Genomic DNA, 19,001 nt, shown 5'->3' on the forward strand with positions numbered 1-19,001 from the left:
TTTAGAATAATTGCGAATAGTAGATTTAGCCTACCTTCGAATTTAACAGGACGACTGACACCTCATGTTTTATAATTAATAGAAAAGAGAAAATTTTGACTAACCGGTAGTTTAAAATATAAAATTAATCAGTCGTCTCAATGACATCTCTAATCAACCACCTGCCATCATTTTTTCTCACGTTTAATTGAATGAAGTCTATTAAATTGTCAAGTAGCAACGAGTGAACCGACTTCATTAAAATTTTAACAACATATCAGTGTCCCCGTATAATAGCATCGATGCTATCAAAAGTTGAATCCTTGTTTAATTAGCATATAGCTATTAATCATCGGTCAAAAATCCGTCGGTTCGGAGATCCTTTTCTTCAACACCCGAAAGAAGAATGAGACTGTTAATTTTGACTGGACCAATCATTGCCGTTTGTCGAAATTGCTGAGAGAAAAAAGAGGTAGTGATTGATAGAACTTTAACAACTGGTTCGTTGCTACTAAACATTACTACTTTCTTTTTTTTTTGAGAAGTATCATCAGTTCATTTGTAATCTTTGAAACTTGCGAGGTTTCTCTTTACAAAATTATCAAACAGTTATATATCCATTGTAATACAGTTATTTGGGTTTGCATGGATACATCATTTTCGTGTAACTATAGGCTTCTTGATGATTATCTTGTGATCACCAGCTCGTTAAGTTTAGATTAGGTCATTTATTCAAACATTGATATAATCAACACCTTGTAAAAGAAGAAATTATTCAACTCCTCCAATCCTTCTGATACCCTCATTTATAATTCCAAATAATTATTATTATCGCAGTCGACCCACCATTCAATTACACAAATCATTCGGTATCTCTGTTACGTTTGTTCCATCGACTCGCCGTTTAATTACACGACCTACCAGTCGCATAACTCGTACTCAAGACTAATAGAACTGTCCAGCAGCGTCGAGGAACTTTTCTAATCCCTGATCAATTCAATAAATAATTCCGGGTGTCGAATTAATTAGAAATTGCCAGAGATGATTACTGAAATGATTTCTCGTTCGACCTTGTAGAATCTCCTGTAACGATCGAAATTCGATACGTTTGCCCCGAGGGTTAATTATCCGTGCGTCCTCGAACCGATAAGGGTCGCGTTTGCCCGAGAATCGGAGGAAAGGAGCTGAAGAGATAGGATCGCCTTGGCCGTGTACAGAAACGACCTTGCAAGGCCACGAAGAAGCCGCCTCGACACACACACCCACTTTATACTCGTAAAATAAGAGCAGACGTGGTGAACGTGCTAGAAGCCGGCGGCGAATCTCACCTAGGGAAACATGCTTCTACTTCGTCTGCTAGACGGGTTTTCTGTTACGTTCATTCAAGCTGCCACGCCTCTCTGCTCCACTTTCCAGCATCTTACACTTTCTTACCTGCCTCCTTTCGTCCCGTCTGGGAAATTCAAACAAAATCCTCCTGAGCTAAAAAATTTCAATTCGATTCCAATTAATGAAATTAGAATATTATTTAGAAGAAGAATTGAAAATCTGCCATTTCTCGATAATTTCAGCGTGGAATAAAGCATCCGCAAAGTCCTAGAAATCAATGAATTATCAGAAGTACTCAACACTGAAAGAACCTCGAGTGTTTAACGAGCAGGTTACGAAAGTCGATTACGATGCACGTCGATCACCGTCAATTAATCAATCGATTAACGAACAGTCGAGCCCCAATCAAACACCATTTACGTCGCTCCAACAGGGTAATTTTAATTATCCCCCGTGAACAGATGGTCGAGTTGTATAAAACGCGTCCGACGCGACGGTACAACAGAGGCTTCGAAAGCTCGTTAGCTTTGCTACACAAAACGCTTTTATTACTTTTCATCTATTTTCACGTGACAGCGTTCGATCACTTCTATCGCACTTATGTTGTCTGAACATCCCGAGATCGTGATTGAGTATCACGCGGAAGCGTTGAGATCCTCAAGAAACTGACGCTTCTGATCGGCTGATAAGGGAATTGAAAGTTCCATTTCTGGTTTTTGATTTTTATTACGAAAATGTGGTCTCTGATTCTTAAGGCTATCCTGAAGATAAGTTATTCGTCGAAGCGTATAAAGTTGCGACAGAGGTTGATACCTTATCAACCCAGTACGGTATTGCAACCTGGTTTTAAGATTTAAAATCAATGCTAATTTACAATTTATCGTCTTGAAATGGATCCGGATGTAAGAGATCCCGTTGAACCTTGGCTACTGGTTGTCTCCTTTCCTTTCAAAGGATTCTATAGTTAAATTCTATTATATGTAATTTATCCTGGAATAGCCGTATCATCAATCGTAACCACTTCTACTGTCACGTTCAGAAATGTTTCGAATAGATTTTTATCCTGTCGGGTTCGTAAATATACTTCGTCTGGCTGCTGTCTTCGTTTCCAAGATATCCGCCTGTTTGGTACGTCGATTTACGATATGACCGTGTATTACAGCGACAAAAGTGCCGTTTCAATAGATATCTTAATTCTCCTTTCCAAATTTCCTTCTATCGCCTCGCCATGGTTCGTTTATTAAATAGATTCCTGCTAAATGAGTTGTCAGATTTAACGGTAAAACGTCTCGTTTCTATGTTTGCGTCTGGTTTGATCATATTTTTTTACCTTTTAACAAGAAGGGAGAACATTGGAGGAGCCGTGTTTCTTTCGTTGCTGGATTATTTATTCGTCGATCGTTGTGGATCTTTACGCTTACTCGGGCTTCTTGAATTATTAGTCACGCGGATGTTCGACGTGGTGCGTGATTTACGATGAACAGAGAAAAATCTGGCAGACTCGTCGCGATCTACGAACACAGCTTTCGTCATGCCTCTCCGTCCGCAGCTCGTGCGTAATTCATTTAGTTACACCTTGTTACGCGCCAACGAGACGCGATAATATCTGCTTAATTACGCCCCATTGTGATGATACTGTACTTAATCGCTCGGAGCACAGGAAATACCTCGGGTAACTTCTGTTTCTTTTGTAAGATTTAAGTGGAAGCTTCTGGATGCGCTACTTGCACTTGGTATTTTCGATTTTCATTCATTTTCGGTTGAAAATTGTAAAGTTGAAAAGGGTTGAAAATTTTGCGCGTTGAAAAATTGAAAAATGAAAGTTTTCAGTGTTGAAAAACAGGGAAATTAAAAACTTGAAAGGTTATAAACCTAACAAGTTAAAAAATTGAAAGGTTAAACGTGTAAATACGTTCATTGCCTTGACAAGGGTTAAAATATCTATAATCAACTTCAAGTGATTACTAGATCAGGTAGTAGTTAACGTAATTGAAGTTTCTGTGCGGAAAGGAAAAGGAAAATACAGACAGATTACCGTACTTACACTTAATAGAGGAAGAAGCTTGACGTTCAACGCGTAACTCTGTTGTTATGTAAATCAAACACTACGTTATATAAGCCAGTAAATTTTCTTTTCACCGGTTAAATCAGAACAGCTTGTTCGCTCCGATCGGTACAGGTGTTCGTTAGTTCCAGATCAAATTCCAGGGGAAAAGTAAAATCGCGCATCAAAGCGAACAAGGAAACGCTTTAAGAGAAAATTTAGCAATCAATGAAGTTATGTTTTACATCGAGATCCGAACGATGACGACGATAGCGAATATACTTTCACTCAACTGGAGAGTGTTATAATATGCTCGTTACGAGGATAGCATAATTACTAGTACGTTCTAATTATAACGCGTTCGATGGCTTTTTACCCTAGTTTAACATCTTTCGAAAGTAAAAGCTCGTTAAAGATCTTGTTCCAAGTCCATCCTCATCTCTTTCAGTTACGAACTGAATCGAACTCTCTCTGGTCTATTAATTTTTATTCGTAAAAAAAAGAGATATTAATATTGGATCTCCAGTTATGTCTTCATAGACAAAGATTAAAATCTCTTAGAATTCTCTTTTCCTTATTATTCGATCACACGTTACAGATTTTCATTCGATCGAGGATGAACAGGAACAGGTGTCTCATTAAATTCACCAATTCAATTGTGACAGGCCGCTGAAGAGATACCGCTAGCAGCGAAAATGTCTCACAATTTTCTCTAATCTTTTATCAACGGTGAGAAAAAGGATTCCGCTAGGAAGGTTCAGTGGACCGATTACCGTGCTTGCGAACCTTGACGATTCGTTGGTAGGCTATATCTTTCATAGAACAAAGTCTCCATTTGAATTTGCTGAAATTTTCAGCAGACATTCTTGCCCCAGAGTGCCATATGCAAATAACGATAGATAGCAGGTGTCCGGCTAATGAAAAGACGTCAATAATGCATGAGGCATTTTATTAGCCTGCCTATCAGCAGCTCGTATTATGAATGAACCTCGAATCGCTAAAAATAGACGTGGCTCGTTGCCTGAAGGCTGTATGCCACTCATTTGCGTATCTCGGATGACCCAATCGTGATTGACATATCAAGAAAATTGCATATATAAAAATAAAAAAAAAAATTGTATAAATTACGATAGAAAGTGAAGAATGAAAGAATTGGTTCTATTTGTCGCTGATTCTATTCAATATACAATCGTAACACGTACAACAAGTTTCTCGAACCATTATAGCAAGGTTATTCCAACTGGAATAACAGGTTGCAGGTGTAAACCTTTCGCGTGACACCCTTAACCTGCAGGGCAAAAAGTTTCAACTCAATACAGCTTACAAACTCGTGACGTACAGGCTTATCTGACTGTTTAATCCCCGTTTACCTGCTGCATGTTAATGTAATATCTTAATTGATACCGTTATCTCCTCGAACGTGTCGCTGGGGATATTCCGGTTGCATTTTAATGAACGTGCCCTGGTCATTGTTAATTTTATTCCAAACAACTGGAGGATATTTTTCGTCTGGTTTTAATTAATACTTTGTTACGCGACGCGTGAATTTTCGCAAACAATTTTTAGACATTTTAGGGGTCTTTTTATGTATTTCAGAGGTCAGGATCTTAAATTAAGTTTACCGGAAATAAAAATGTTTCCGACATGATTTTTAATTATATCAAGTATCTGTTATATTTTAAAGCGAATATTCAAGAAGAATGAAAAGGCTTCGATACCCAGCTGTCTGCTCGAAGGGTGTATAATATATTCAACGAGGTACGCGCGAACGATCTTCTTCCGCGCGATCATCGCCGCGATACGGTTCGCCCGTTGTTTTCTCGTTACATGCTCGCCAACGCGCCTTTTTCTGTTGCACGTTGTTTCCAGTTGCTTGTGGAAGAATTTTTGAGTACGATCCTTTGAGAAACCTTTCGTTTTCTAATGAACGTTAGGGTTCCTCTGAAAGAAATTAAATTTTTCTTATTATTTTTCCAACGAAATTTATCATATGCATTCTTGTCTATCCCTTTCCTGAACTCTAAAAAAATGTACGCAGGAATTCGCGGCATCCGGTTCGCCTGCATTTCCTGCTGAAAACATTCCTTCCGTTCGCGCGTCGGATGATCCTGAAAAAAAGGACTCCCGAGCTCGTTACGCCGCGATGATCAATACGAACGCTTCTATCCGCTTGTTTCGCGTGTACGCATCAAGAATCGCTCTTCTACGAAGCAACCTATGTAATTGCCCTTCGGTATACAGTGCCTCTGTTAATTAGCGGCGGTCATTCTGAACGTACAATAAACAAAGAATTAAAAGTTCATTCAAAAAGCACGCCTACACGCGTCTTCGGAAAGTGAGAAAACTGACTGAGATATAAATATTAATTAATAAGCTGTAATTAAGAGTTTTGTGCCACGCTTTGATAACTTCCATAAGTACAACTTTTGCTGAAATTCATTTGTTACCGCATTTTTTCTTTTCTTCTGAAAGTGTATGTAATTTCTGATGATATGTGAGCAGAGTTGAATTTCAAATTCATTTTGTCTTCTATACATACTCCCATGTATTCATACATGTTGCGAACAATGTTCTAATAGCAACAGCAACAATAGGGTCGTCAAATAAATCAGAGGAACATAATTGAAAACGAAAAGCAACGAGTGTTAGAATTCTTCCTTCACGGAAGACCAATCGTGGAAAGAGATTTCCTTCGTAAGGAAATGCATATGCTCGGTCACGTACACGTAGAAATACGATTGATAATTAACGTAGTTCCTCGTAGGAGCGTACAACTCTCGAACCTCTCGATTGTTTCGGAGTATATTCAATTATCCCGTTGAAAAATGAGATTCTTCTCTTGTCTGGCTTTCCTTCGCGAAAACAGAATCACGTAAAGTCATGAAATATTAAAAGCACCATATACAGGAAGCGTATTTCCTCCATATCGTGCCGTGTACCTGTACTACACGTATTAAACTACTAATTACTTCGTATATGGAAAGCAAGTTCCCTGTTTATATTACCTTGAATTCGCAATTCGATGAACGATTACATAAATTTTTATTCTATTTTATAAATGGATCAGCCCTTTTTTATATACATAGATGAAATGTTGCAAGGTACTTTTTTAGAAAAAATGGCGACATGGAGGAAGCAGAATTTTTCAAAATTCTAATTTTGACGATATTAATATTAAAAGTGATTTAGAAATTAAATAACGTAATTTTTAATTATTAAATATTACAAAATTTGATGCAGAACTGAGAAGTATGAATAATAAATAAATATCTATTCAAATTTTTCCACAAGTTGCGAGGGGAAAAAGGGGGGACTGCAGACCTACATATATGGAACCCTCTCCTCTACATCGTCATTCTCCTCTGGGAAACCATTGGGGAAGGGCGGAAACCCGGTACCCTTTTTTCCCTAAGAAATCCTGCTTTGATTCCAAGTACATTATTTATAGTAAATTTAAATTTTGCAACTCGTAAAATAAAGCTTTCCTTAAGTCGAAGTGGAAAGAAACTAGAAGTCTACCGGAAGGTGCCTCTTCTCGTGCATAGATCGAATGAGCCTGCTTTTTGCTTACTGGAATGCGATGCACACGACTGTTGCACAAAGTATGGCGATGCACCTCGTTGGTGCATGTAGCATCTACCTCTAGGGAATTCTAATGGTGTCGGGTAATAAAAAAAAGTTGCTTTACGACTTACGTTCCCTTGATGGCTTATTGTATTTGGGGAACTCGTAACTTTTATTATCTCTTTAAATTTCTTCTTGGATAGAAAATATTCTTCAGAATTTTTGTTCTCATTTTTTCTTGCTTTCGCCCTGTTCCCATCAAAATTTTCGAACATCAGCATCGCGTGTAACAACCACGTGCAATTATCGTTTACCTGAATTTACTCCATTTGCATAAATAATTATCTATCTCTGAGACCATAAAGTATCCCGATTTCGGTATTTAAGCTACCGAAAGATGTTAAACTGTTTCATTAAGGATCAGGTTAATTGCTATTGGGGTAAGATCAAATGGCGGAAGATCGTGAATTTATCCGATGAATTATATCCGGCAGGAAGAATAATTCCCCTAATTTTACTCGATCATGTCTCGACGGACGAATCGGGAACGTGCAAAGATCATTGGTTGTACCTTTTCGCTAACAAGAGTCCCGAGTGGATAACCATACTTCTCGCTCGTGCCTAATTAATTGTAACCGAGAGAACAGGTTCCACCGCGAGTTTCAATTCACCGCTGCCTCTTCCGACGAATTTCCTGCTCACTGAATAATTCATATGCGTCTAATAACAGACGTTAAATCGCGTCATAACATTGCCGGGAATGTTGAAACTCTTGAGCTTGAGATATCGCGAAGGTAAATGTACAACGTGTATAATTAGCCGTCCAATTACCTGGAATAATTATCAAATTTGTCGCGGAACACTCGTGTCTCTGCTCTTATCGAATCGATTGCATCGAAATGAAATAATTATTTTTGCGAATGTATTATTTCGTTTTACATTTCGAGGTACAAGAATATGTCCTTGAATAACCGGTAGAATACGTCCGGTTCCAGGAGGCTCGAAAAGGGTAGTTGATGCTCGTTAAAAAGCCGTCTCCGCCAATTAAAAAGTGCCACAGGAACAGCGGGCTACGAGCGCGAGCTGTCAGCGTAAAAAAAACGAGTATTCAGATCGTCCGAATTTAGTCGTTAAAGTTGGCTACAGGAAGGAGATGAGGGACGTGTTTTCGTGGCGATAACGCGATCCGGTCTTTGCTTGAAAAATTAATGCATTAACACTAGCCTGGCGGAATTACTCGCAATAAAGTTAAGGGAAACGATACCGGGGAAGTTCCTTTTTTAACGGCTCCATTTTACAGCCACGGGCTTCTTTTATAACCGACAAAGGGATCGAATGGCCCTTCGATCGCGGATACTGATAAATCTTTAGGAAAACATATCACAATTCTTGGTAATTATTTCATTAAAGTCGCGTCAGTTGAGTATGATAATTTGAGCGAAAAGGGAATCGTGTTCCAATGTCGCATAAATTGCACGGAGAAAGTCATCCTTGCTCTGGGTTTGACTCACGCGAGAGAAACCTGCGTTTCTGTTTGGATACGCCAGGGAATCCGCACGAAAAAGGTAAACGGTAAGAATTATAGGCACGATACGCGATTTCCTTGCGCCACTTTTGCGCGATTACTTACGGTATCGAATGAATCGCGACAAAAATCCTCTGATACTTTTCCCGATCCCACGACTGGAGATGAAAATTAATAAATTTTCTGGAGGTATCAATTAATAAATCAAACTTCGTCAGCCAATTATAAGTAGAAATAAATTCTAAGTCTTGTCGTGAAAGAAATTTTCTCAAAGTTGTAACTTAACATTCTTCAAAAATATCTTTGAATAGAACATTGCATTTTTTCAAAAAGTTCAATCTGTTCGAAAATTGTCGATTATTATCATAAATTTGCTACGTGTATGAAACTCGATCCTCCGTTATACTGAAGCCTTCGACCTCTTCCTGAGACAATATTGCCAATGTAGCAACATCTGTTGCAAACTACAGTAAGGTGCATTCGAGCTGGTCGAGGCAGATGCAGTTTACGTAATGGCATCGTGTAACCACGAGTACACGTTAACCCTGGCCTTTGTAGATTGTCGTTGATCGATCAGGGAATTCCTGATCCCTGGTTATCGAAAAAGACGAGCGAACGGTACGCGTGGTGGGACATTTGAAATAAATCAATCGTAAAATCCGTGTGTGAAACTCGTAGGTGAACAGATGTGCTACTGGAAACGTTCCTCCGTTGGCGCTTATGCGAATCTGATCTTTCGTGCTTCTTATTCTTCACCTTCGACAGGCGATCCGTTACCTCCGACGATTAAGAGTAATTACGCGAACGGGATAATTGACCCGTCAAACATTCACGTCTTCGTTTTCTTCTCACGTGGAGGCGCCTGCACGTAACTTGCTAATAGGAATTCTAATAGAATTACTTTGTTTTTTAATTTTAATTTTAATTTTTAATTACTTGGAAAATTTATCCAGCGAATAAATTTGAGTATCCTTAATTTAGAAAAGGGAAGAATTATGCTTCTATCAGATAATCAATTACATTTTATTTGCAAAGTTGGTCTAGTCGAAAATTTATGAGTGAAAATGTGCAATATTTATCGGTCCCCTTTACATCTACTTTCATCAGTTTACCCGCGACCGTGACTTTCGCGAGTTATCGTTTCCAGTTAGTAGTATAACTCGATAATAGCCAGCCGCAAAGTAGAAAGCGATTCGATCGTGTTTGTAGTTCATCATTCTGTGTCGCGCTGGCAGTTCTTTTGATGAGTTCTTAACGAGAGTGAAATTTTCCAGATTCACGGAAACATCAATCTTTTTTTTTCTTTCTCTTTCGAAGAAGCATTTATATTCTCGTTACGGATCGCGCGGTTTTCTTCTCTCGATTCGACGTTACAATGTTTCTAAACGATTAACGGAAAATTGGATGTAACGAAAGGAAGGTCGTTCCCTTCACGGTCGTCAAGGAAACTTTTAATACCGAAGGAATAATCGGAGAATCTCCAGGTTTTCGCGGCGGGTAAATAGAACCGTTAAAATAAGAAACACTGGTGGCGGTCCATAAATCCGGTGTCTCGTAAAAGTCGTCACTACGATACTTCTCAATCGATGACGATCGTTCGATCGTCGCCTCGTTGAAATTCCACGAAAAAGTGAAATCGAACGAGTGAAACGAATGCAAGAAATTCTGTTCGCGGGCTGATTTAAACGTGTTTATCATTGAGAAACGGAAAACAAGAAACGAGAAGCAAATAAGAATCCGTGTTTTAACAGATTCGGAACGTGATAGATTGAACAACGATTTCCAGTTTTTTTTAATAAATATACAAAAGTGTTTGTCAGATGATCGGTGAATAGATAAAGTTGTCGATTGACTAACTGGATATTTAGAAATTGGTATAAAACACAGTCATTAGGCGAGCAGAAAAATACTGTCTGTATAGAGAACTCTTTGCATAGTTATTAAGATGTTTATGCTGTATTAAAAGCGTTCCACCAGTATCGTGGCGACGAATCTCGCAATAAAAATTATACGAGAGGGTTATCGAGCAGACACGAAACACGAGTCCCTCGTTTCCTTCTTTTTCCTGCTTCGATCAGAAGACATAACGGTTGTGAACGATGGAAAGGTTGGAAATTGGCCAGCTTACAAAATTTCACTGTTACGATTCGGGGAAGGTATTAATTCAAGAAAAGAAAAAAAAAAGAAAAACAAAAGGACCGAGGTGGATATTGATGGAACACATTTCCGCTCGTTATCGTCACGTTCTCGCCAGCTGCAATCTTTATTTCGACGTTCGCCACTTTTCATACACGAAACGACATGTCTCGGGTTCGCCATTGAAGGGCAATTCAAAGAAAGCAGAGCCTTATTTTCAAGGGAATTTATTGTTATTTGTATAAAGGGGAAGTTTAAGCCTCAGGCCCACTTTGTAGGAGGTCTCGGTATATCAGAAAATATTGAATGAAATTCATTTCACTGTTTATTTAATTTTATTTGAGATAAATGTGAATTTTTCACATTTCTTTAATAACATAATATTTTAAAAGTAGATTAAAAACAAAATAATATAATTTTTAATTATTAAATATCACAAAATTTAGTATACGACTGAGATGAATAATAAATAAATATCAATTCAAATTTTCCCGCAAAAACACTGCGCAAAGGGTGGTCCGCCACAGGCCTATATATACAGGGTCTTCTCCTGTACATCGTCATTCTCCTGGTGAAGCCTGATTTAATCGCGAGTCCACTCATACATCATTCTTCTTCTTTCTTTTATATAAAAACCTACAAATTCCTCGCGATCCTTACAATCCAACTCGATTCAATTAACCTAACTAAGGAACCAGATTCAAACCAACGACACTAGTCGCCCATTGTTTTTCTCGGTTACGCTACTTTCTTTCACCTGAGCCTGCGATACAGGATGTCTCCTTAAGAGGTATTCGCTACAACCGACTCATTAAGAATCTATGTTTCTCCTGTAAGTTCCTTCGTAATATCCCGATAGAGCTTCTTCCGCGATATTAACAGCGAGTATCCCGCGTTCCTTGGATTAATTACGGGGATTAATTAAATCGCGTTATCTACGATATCTGTTTGACGTAACTTTGATTTACCGTGCTTTCTCAAAACTCTCCCAGAGAAAGTTTCTAAAACGTCTAATTACTCTTTCGCCCTCTAATGTATCTCTAAAACTGATATATTTGAATCCATTACGATCGGACCATTATCTTCCCAGCGAGTGATTAAATAAGGAAATGGAACTCTGCTGTTCTTCATCACAGTAAAATGGTTCTTAACCTTTTCAAAATTTTACTCAGTCGTAAAATAAAACAGTATATATATTTTTTATATCAGTCAATAGCAAAAAAAGGTCAAAAAATTGTCACAATTTTCTTAATGGGATATTTTGGTGGAACATTTTCTTCACGGAACACCAGTTAAGATCCATTGATCTAATGGCATTTTTTTAGAATGATCATTGAAACGTTTAATTATACATAATACGGATCGTGCGATTCCGATCAAATTCCAGAGACGTCCGGCATTCTTTCGATGAAAAACGAAAAATACCTGTCTGTCGAAGAACCCGTCGAATTTCCGGTATCTCGACATCGCTATTTCAGATCTAATCTCGCATGAATTTCGTGCATACTCCGTTGACGCGGATAACAATTTTCCTACGTGGATTAGGTGATTTTTCGTGGTCGAATGGAAATATGGACCGTGTGTAGATCCGTGGGACGATAAAACGGTGCTGACACTGTGATATAATAAATTTCCTCGGCTGCAGTAGTTCCACAGCTAGGACCTCCACTTTTTACGGTAATTTGTGAGAGACAGAGTGGATGTTTCCAGATTTCGAGAATGAGAAACAAGCGGTTCGCTAGATAAGGTAATTAAGGCGATATTTCAGTGGTTCGGCCACACGAGTTATGTATGTCGACATGGATAACACTGATGTTCGGCTTCTTTTTCCAAGAGCTATTAGGTATCATTTTTGACAGGCCATCTAGATCTCGGTGACAAGGGTCTTCGATGCTCCCACCTGCTAATTATCAAAATTACGAAATGAGCTTTGACATTCTCTGTGCCGTTTCAGGAATTTTCAACCTGGCTATCGATCGAGTGCTCTACGGAACAATTAATCACGGCGCTTATCTTAATTTACGGTTGGGCTTTTGAAATTATCGAGTGTATTTGAGATTAATGGATCAACGTGGGGGGATGGAACGTGATTGAAGGAAAGTGTCGTTTTCCGTGCCGCACAGATCGCTCGTTAATTGCGCGAAATACGCAAACACGTGGAAACTGGTTTTCCACGAGGCGGTGTTTTGCGCCGATTCAAAGGCAATCAGGGAAGTTTATGAACGTAGCAATTACCATGGCGAAGAGTGACTACAACCTTCGTTTATTGCCGCTAATCCTTCGTAAAGTTATCCGAGGTAGAAACATTGAGTAATTTTATTGACTCTCTGATCAACTGTGCAGGATGTCTCTTTAAGTAAGGACAGACACGTGTTAACAAGTTGGAAAATTATTTTTGAATTAGTAATTTAAATACTAATTTAATTGCACGATTAACTTGATGGTAACAATAGTAATCGAGAAGTAATGTTATTTTAATTGAAAACAGGTAGCAAGTGGTTAGGTCTGAAGAATGAAGTAAAATTGTCTGCTTTGCTGTACGAAACCGCAACATTCTTGGGTTCACGCTGTGAAACGGTAGGAAACATAGACGATAATGGCGACGAATTTATTAAATACACAGGAAGCCACCGTGACTCGCACGATCTATGATTAAATACAATCGTGAAACGCTTCGAGCTGCGTACGCTTGCGGGACCCGTTACAAACGAAAGTAATTTACCTGCGCGTGTAACTGGCGAGCTTACTTTATCGGCGTCGATTTAACGCGAAATAAACGGACATATCGGTCAGCGTCGCTGTGATCACCTGGCCATCCTGGGACGGAAGGAAATGGTTGAAAAATTGAATAAAAGGCAACGACCTGAAGCAGAGTATTAAAATGTAAGAATGTAATACATGTTAGATAACGTGGGAAGATGGAAGAAAGTGATCAAAAGTGAGTGAATTGATTAGCATCGATGAATAGCGAGTGGGAACAGAGTACGTCGACCTGGAGGGTATGAAAATGGGATCGGATTGGATTTCAAAAATCCAAGTGGGAAACTTGGATTTTTGGGGAGGGTGGGCTAGGTTTAGCTATATTGAAAATTAGGATTTTAGAATTTTTTAATTTTAGAATATTAGGATTTGAGAAATTGAGAATTTTACAATTTTAAAATATGAGTACTTGAAGATTTTACAATTTTAGAATTTGAGAACTTGGGAATTTTACAATTTTAGGATCTTGAAATTTGGAATTTTAGATCGCCTTAGAACCTTAGAATTTTAGAATCCTAAAATGGTAAGGGGATCAGTCAATAGTTTTTGGAAGGGCCAGGCCCTCAAAGGCAAACGTGTCATATTTTCTATCACCTTCAAGAACAGATGAATTACTGTCATTCATTTCTGCAATGTGAATTGTCACTTCTGGTTGCCTCCAAGTAGCTGTTGATTCTTTTCTACCTCTCAATTCACGTCATCTGTCTTCCGCTCCATCGTTCACCACCCTGTTGATGAGTACAGATAGCTGAAACCGTAAGGACGTCGAATCCAGTGACTTCTTCCTGCCGTTATTTGCAATTCCTTCGGTTTGTGCTGTACACAAAAGCTGCTTAGTCAAAGTCGATACATTCTAAGAGAGGAACAGCAAGGATAGGAATAGAAGGAGGTAAGAAAAGGGAAGGAAAGACAAACAAAGAGGATAGAGAAACGAATGGACCAACTGGACAGACTTTATCGTCGACGCAGGGAAACACGTTTCGACGTCTACGTGCTTGTCAGCGTGCAAACAGATGCACGAAACTATCTTGCTTGGCGCGAGGAGCCCATATTCTTACCTTCTTTTCTATTGCTTGTTCGTTTAGGCAAACATTCCCGATCGTTCCTTCGATTGTTACTGTGACTAGACTCCGTCGAACTTCCTAGAAGAGATGGGACGTTCTGAAACGTTGCGGCTACTCGATTCGCAAGCATTCGATTCGTAAGCACTCAATTTGCAAGTATTCGATTCGCAAGTATTCGATTTCCAAGCACTCAATTCGATAATATCCAATTTCCAAACACTCAATTCTCAAGTATTCGATTTCCAAGCACTCAATTCCCAAGTATTTGATTTTCAAGTACTCAGTTCCCAAGTATTCGATTTCGAAGCACTCAATTCCCAGGTATTCGATTTCCAAGCACTCGATTCGCAAATATTCGATTCCCTCACAGATTCTAGTAGTAGAGCCTTGAAAAGGTGATGGAAGCATAAGAAGATAGCGGGAGGCAGGTCATGACGTAGGCGAGCATCCTGGCCGAAGGTTGTAAATCCATGCCTCCCCTTTTTTCCACGGTTCACCATAAGATACGCTTCGAGACGGCATAGCTTGCCACTACGGTGCTGCTTAGTCCGTTCGAATCGTGCTGATGCACACTTTAACAGAGGCGGTCTTTCTAGACAAAGAACTCGGAAGTTATCTCTAGGAATTGTAAATCTCCTAGGTGCGCTTATAATTTCCAAGGGGTGCGAAGGTGCACGGGGTCTAATGGTGTAGGTGTAACCCAATGTCAAAAGATTAATTTATGATTTCTATCAAAGGTATTGTTTCCTTGCACGTGGAATGAAACAATCTTAAAATATTATCTTCATTTTGAAAAAATAATTTTCTTCCTGTTTGGCCATCGGTTGTTGGAATTCAATTTTCTGTCCAAATTTTTCACTCTGAATTCAAAGAACCGTGGATTCTTGAAATTTAGTCCTTTTACATTTCAATTTTCTCGGAACGTGCCTGTTGGCCACAGGACGAGCTGCCTAAAACCAGCAATTCAAACGATGCCCCTGCATTCAAAGCGGCAACGAATTCCTTGAAGCCGAAACGAATCGCGCAAAACCGATCTTTACGAGGGAAGTGTTCTCTGTTATCGGCATAATTTCACGGACAGAGTAATAATTATCATATAAATTCCAGCTGGCTCTCGATCAGCCGTGAAACACGTGTAACTGTTCCGTGTTTACAGTGAGACTTCGCTCATTATTAATACCACCGAGCGTTGATCAGTCGTTCATTAAGATTAGCATCATTAACAATTCTCCGTTCGAATAATCCGCAACATTTTTTCTTTAAATACAAAATTGTACTCTTAACTTCTCTATTTTGAGGATACTTATCCCCTTGCATTTCGATTTTTTTAAAATCATCACTTAATGTTATTTATCACCACCAAAAATCCACCAGCAATCTCGTTTTTCCTCCGTTCGTTATTTGTCGCGTTATTTACTTTAATTACAGCTCGTTCTAATTACACGGCTCGGTATTCGTTTCGTGCCAGTTCCCACGTACGAATCAATTCGTCGAACGGGCATCAAAGCGTCGTAAAAGCTGGACGAATATCAAAGAGAACTCGATTAAAATTAATAACCGATAATCACACGAGACGCTTGTTCGCGATTCAATTACTCGTCACGGACGTTTGACGAGTACTCGACGGCTTGTTTCAGGACTTCTTTAATCTCGATAATTATACCTTTCCTCCCTGTTCGATCGTTTCGACCTACACCACCTGGAATAATTCCATTTCGAGCAACTGATCGATCTCATTTGTCCTTACTCCTTCCTTATCCAATCTCCCTGTCAATATTAACCCTTTAATTATAGCGCGTTATTTCATTACACCATTCGATACGTAATGATCACAAAATCGATTCAATTATTATTCATTCTTGCGATGTCTGAATTAAGTCTGTCATCATTTCTGTGTCGATTGAAAGGCACCGATACCATAATCAAAAATTAAGCTCCAGGGTGAAAATAATTGAAAAATATTGTGCCAATGTAATCGATGGAGGTAATTCTGGATCCTCCAGGAAAGTTTGACACACAAGCAATTGTGACCTTTCGAATGATAACACTCGAGTGATCGGGACGGGCCAAGCTCAAGTAAGAAGAGTTCACGGTGCCGAAAGCGATGGCTGATCTTCATAATTACACGCTGCCAGTTATCTCGGCCCTGTTCGCGTTCGGTAAAACGTTATTGCCGTGGACCGGTGGTCGGTCGATCGCGTTCCACGCATCGCGGGAACTCTTAATCTGAGATTTGCATAAAAACCCCGTCGTCCAGTTTTTCTCTTTTTTTCGTTCGTGGATCGCTTACTGGAAGTGCCTTTATCCGTTAAAATTCCCGATGCACCAGAGATATCGAAGGTCGTTTTTCGCCGCTCTTTACTGCGCTCCCGCGTTCCTCTTAACGCGGCCGCGATTTTTAGCCGGACAACAGCGTCTCGTTTCACGCTTAAATTACTCCTCTTCGGTTCGTCCTTCCTCGCCACCGTTATTACTACGCGAAAACATCGTTTCACCTGGACAATTTAACCGTTTCGTGTAGCAACTTCCTTAGCGCAGCGAGTATCCATTTTCAGCTTCGCGCATGGGTTCATTCTTAACGGGGAAAACCTTCGGACAGGTGTTTAATGATCCTCGACAGAGAGGAAAGCGGATTTTCCTTGACTGAAACGTTTACCTAGAAAATCATTTTTCTTCCGAACAAATTATTGATTATCTAAAGGTTTTTATCTGAGAATTATATAACTTGGAATCTCAAGAGTCTAAAAAGTACTCTCAAATTAATTCCGAATTGAAGAAAAAACTAGGAACAAAAAGGTGGTCCTGAAAGGGTTAATTAATAATCTTCATGAATTTTGAAAAAGGAATCATGAGGGCTAATCCAGCAAGTGGATCGGTAAATCACTAGATAGAATGATCGATCGATATCGATTCATGGAAGTTTGTCCGCCTCGAAATTATGGCAACAAAGTTGAGAAGATATTATAATTTCAAAATAGGAAAGCAGCGTTAGCGATGGGGACCAGGTTACCGTCAAAGGAGAAACATCGATGGCATCGCCGTGGCAAGACAAGTTGCGGACTCTCCTCTTATTTACGATTCTCGAGTGGAGCATCGACGTAGCCCGTTAGTAACAGCGTTTCGAGTTTCCATCTCCTTTTTGAAGAGGAAACCCGCGTGGAGTATCAAACGTTCCCTGCGAACCTAGGGACGATGCTTACGCTGGATTGATGATCGCTCGGATGCAAAGCAAGCTTAATATGACCTATGTTCGTGAACTCGTGCTTTTCGAAATGTTTATGGCTGTCCGTGAATACGATCGCGATTAGCTATCGCCTGTTCCCACATTACCCTTCGTGTTCCCGTACGTTCACCATCAGTTATCGATCATTTTTCCCGGCTTAAAATCACGTAGCAAGCAATTCCACGCGTTCGGGCATTTTTCTTTCGCTACGACTATCAGTTTCCATTAGCCTTTTCAAGGAGGATGATGCTCGACCATTAGAAGTGATACTATTATGAGAGTGCGTTGCTGAATCAGCAACAATTAGGATTTTCATTCGACGTGATAATAATTTTTAAATGCAATAGAAAATTAGATTAAAGTTAGAGCTCTCTCCGTGGTCCGCCATTTCAGGGTTAAAATTCAGAAAATTGCCAGAGCAACCGCTTCAATTTCTTATCGTGCATCGATGAAGCAATAGAATTTCCAAGATGGAAGTATTCACCTTCGAAAAGAAACCCGGCTTAATTTACAATCGTGCGTCCGAGCGGAGTGACGCGAGTCGGCCGATATTTCAACTCGAATCGGTTTTGCGTCACCGAAAGCCGGCATTAACGTCGTTCTTACGTTTCACTGGAAAAGTTTAGTCTCATTTCCTCCGGTTGGCGACGATCGTAAATTACGCATCGATGTTGCAGTAAATTCGCGAACACCCATGAAGATGGGGGTCGACGTGTTTCAGCCCCGTGCCAGAAAGAGGACGAACGTACAGAGTGACTGCCGTCGGTTCCGACTACCAATTACGAACCGTAAGTCAGTAGGAAGCGTGCCAAGTGCGCTTCTCCTCGAAACTCTAAATGAAGATGGTCGACGATCATTATCGTTTCGCGTCCTGAAAAATACGACTCGGTTTGAAGGAGCAATTTGTCTGCTCGTTCCTCGTCGAGACGTGATTCACGATACTTGGTGTCGCCGATGGCCACGCTCGAGGATGTTTGCACGTCCTACCTGTTACCCGAATTCTCCGTCGAAATTATCCTTCTTGTAACCGTATACCGGACTTTCGTATAAAATAACCGGCTGGCGAATAATTTCGTCTTAAATCTGAAATCTATCGGCGAAGATTGACGCCTTTCGGGTGAAATATGATTGAATTTCTGTGAGGAACTTCGACTGCGGACGTCTTGAAATTAATTATTATTAGTCATTGGAAGACTGATTCACGATACATGTGCAGCCTTCGGCAATGCTTGCTTTCAATACTAAGTTCCTGCAGAAATAATGTATCATCAATAACCTTTCTCGGCGACGCAGCTCCTAAAAAAAAATATAAAAAAAATAAACCTATCTTAAAAATTCCAAAATTTTTAACTTTTGCAACTTGAAAAATAATTCTCA

The 19,001-nt window shown here is 39.6% G+C and overlaps 1 protein-coding gene across 5 annotated transcripts in view; it reads left to right on the top strand.

Annotated features, from left to right (window-relative positions):
• LOC114873811 overlaps positions 1 to 19,001 on the top strand; it is a 49,112-nt gene that overhangs the window by 7,476 nt on the left and 22,635 nt on the right. The gene's annotated exons all lie outside the window — the stretch shown is intronic.

This window comes from Osmia bicornis, chromosome 7, assembly GCF_907164935.1.
Source record: "Osmia bicornis bicornis chromosome 7, iOsmBic2.1, whole genome shotgun sequence".
Lineage (NCBI taxonomy): Eukaryota > Metazoa > Arthropoda > Insecta > Hymenoptera > Megachilidae > Osmia > Osmia bicornis.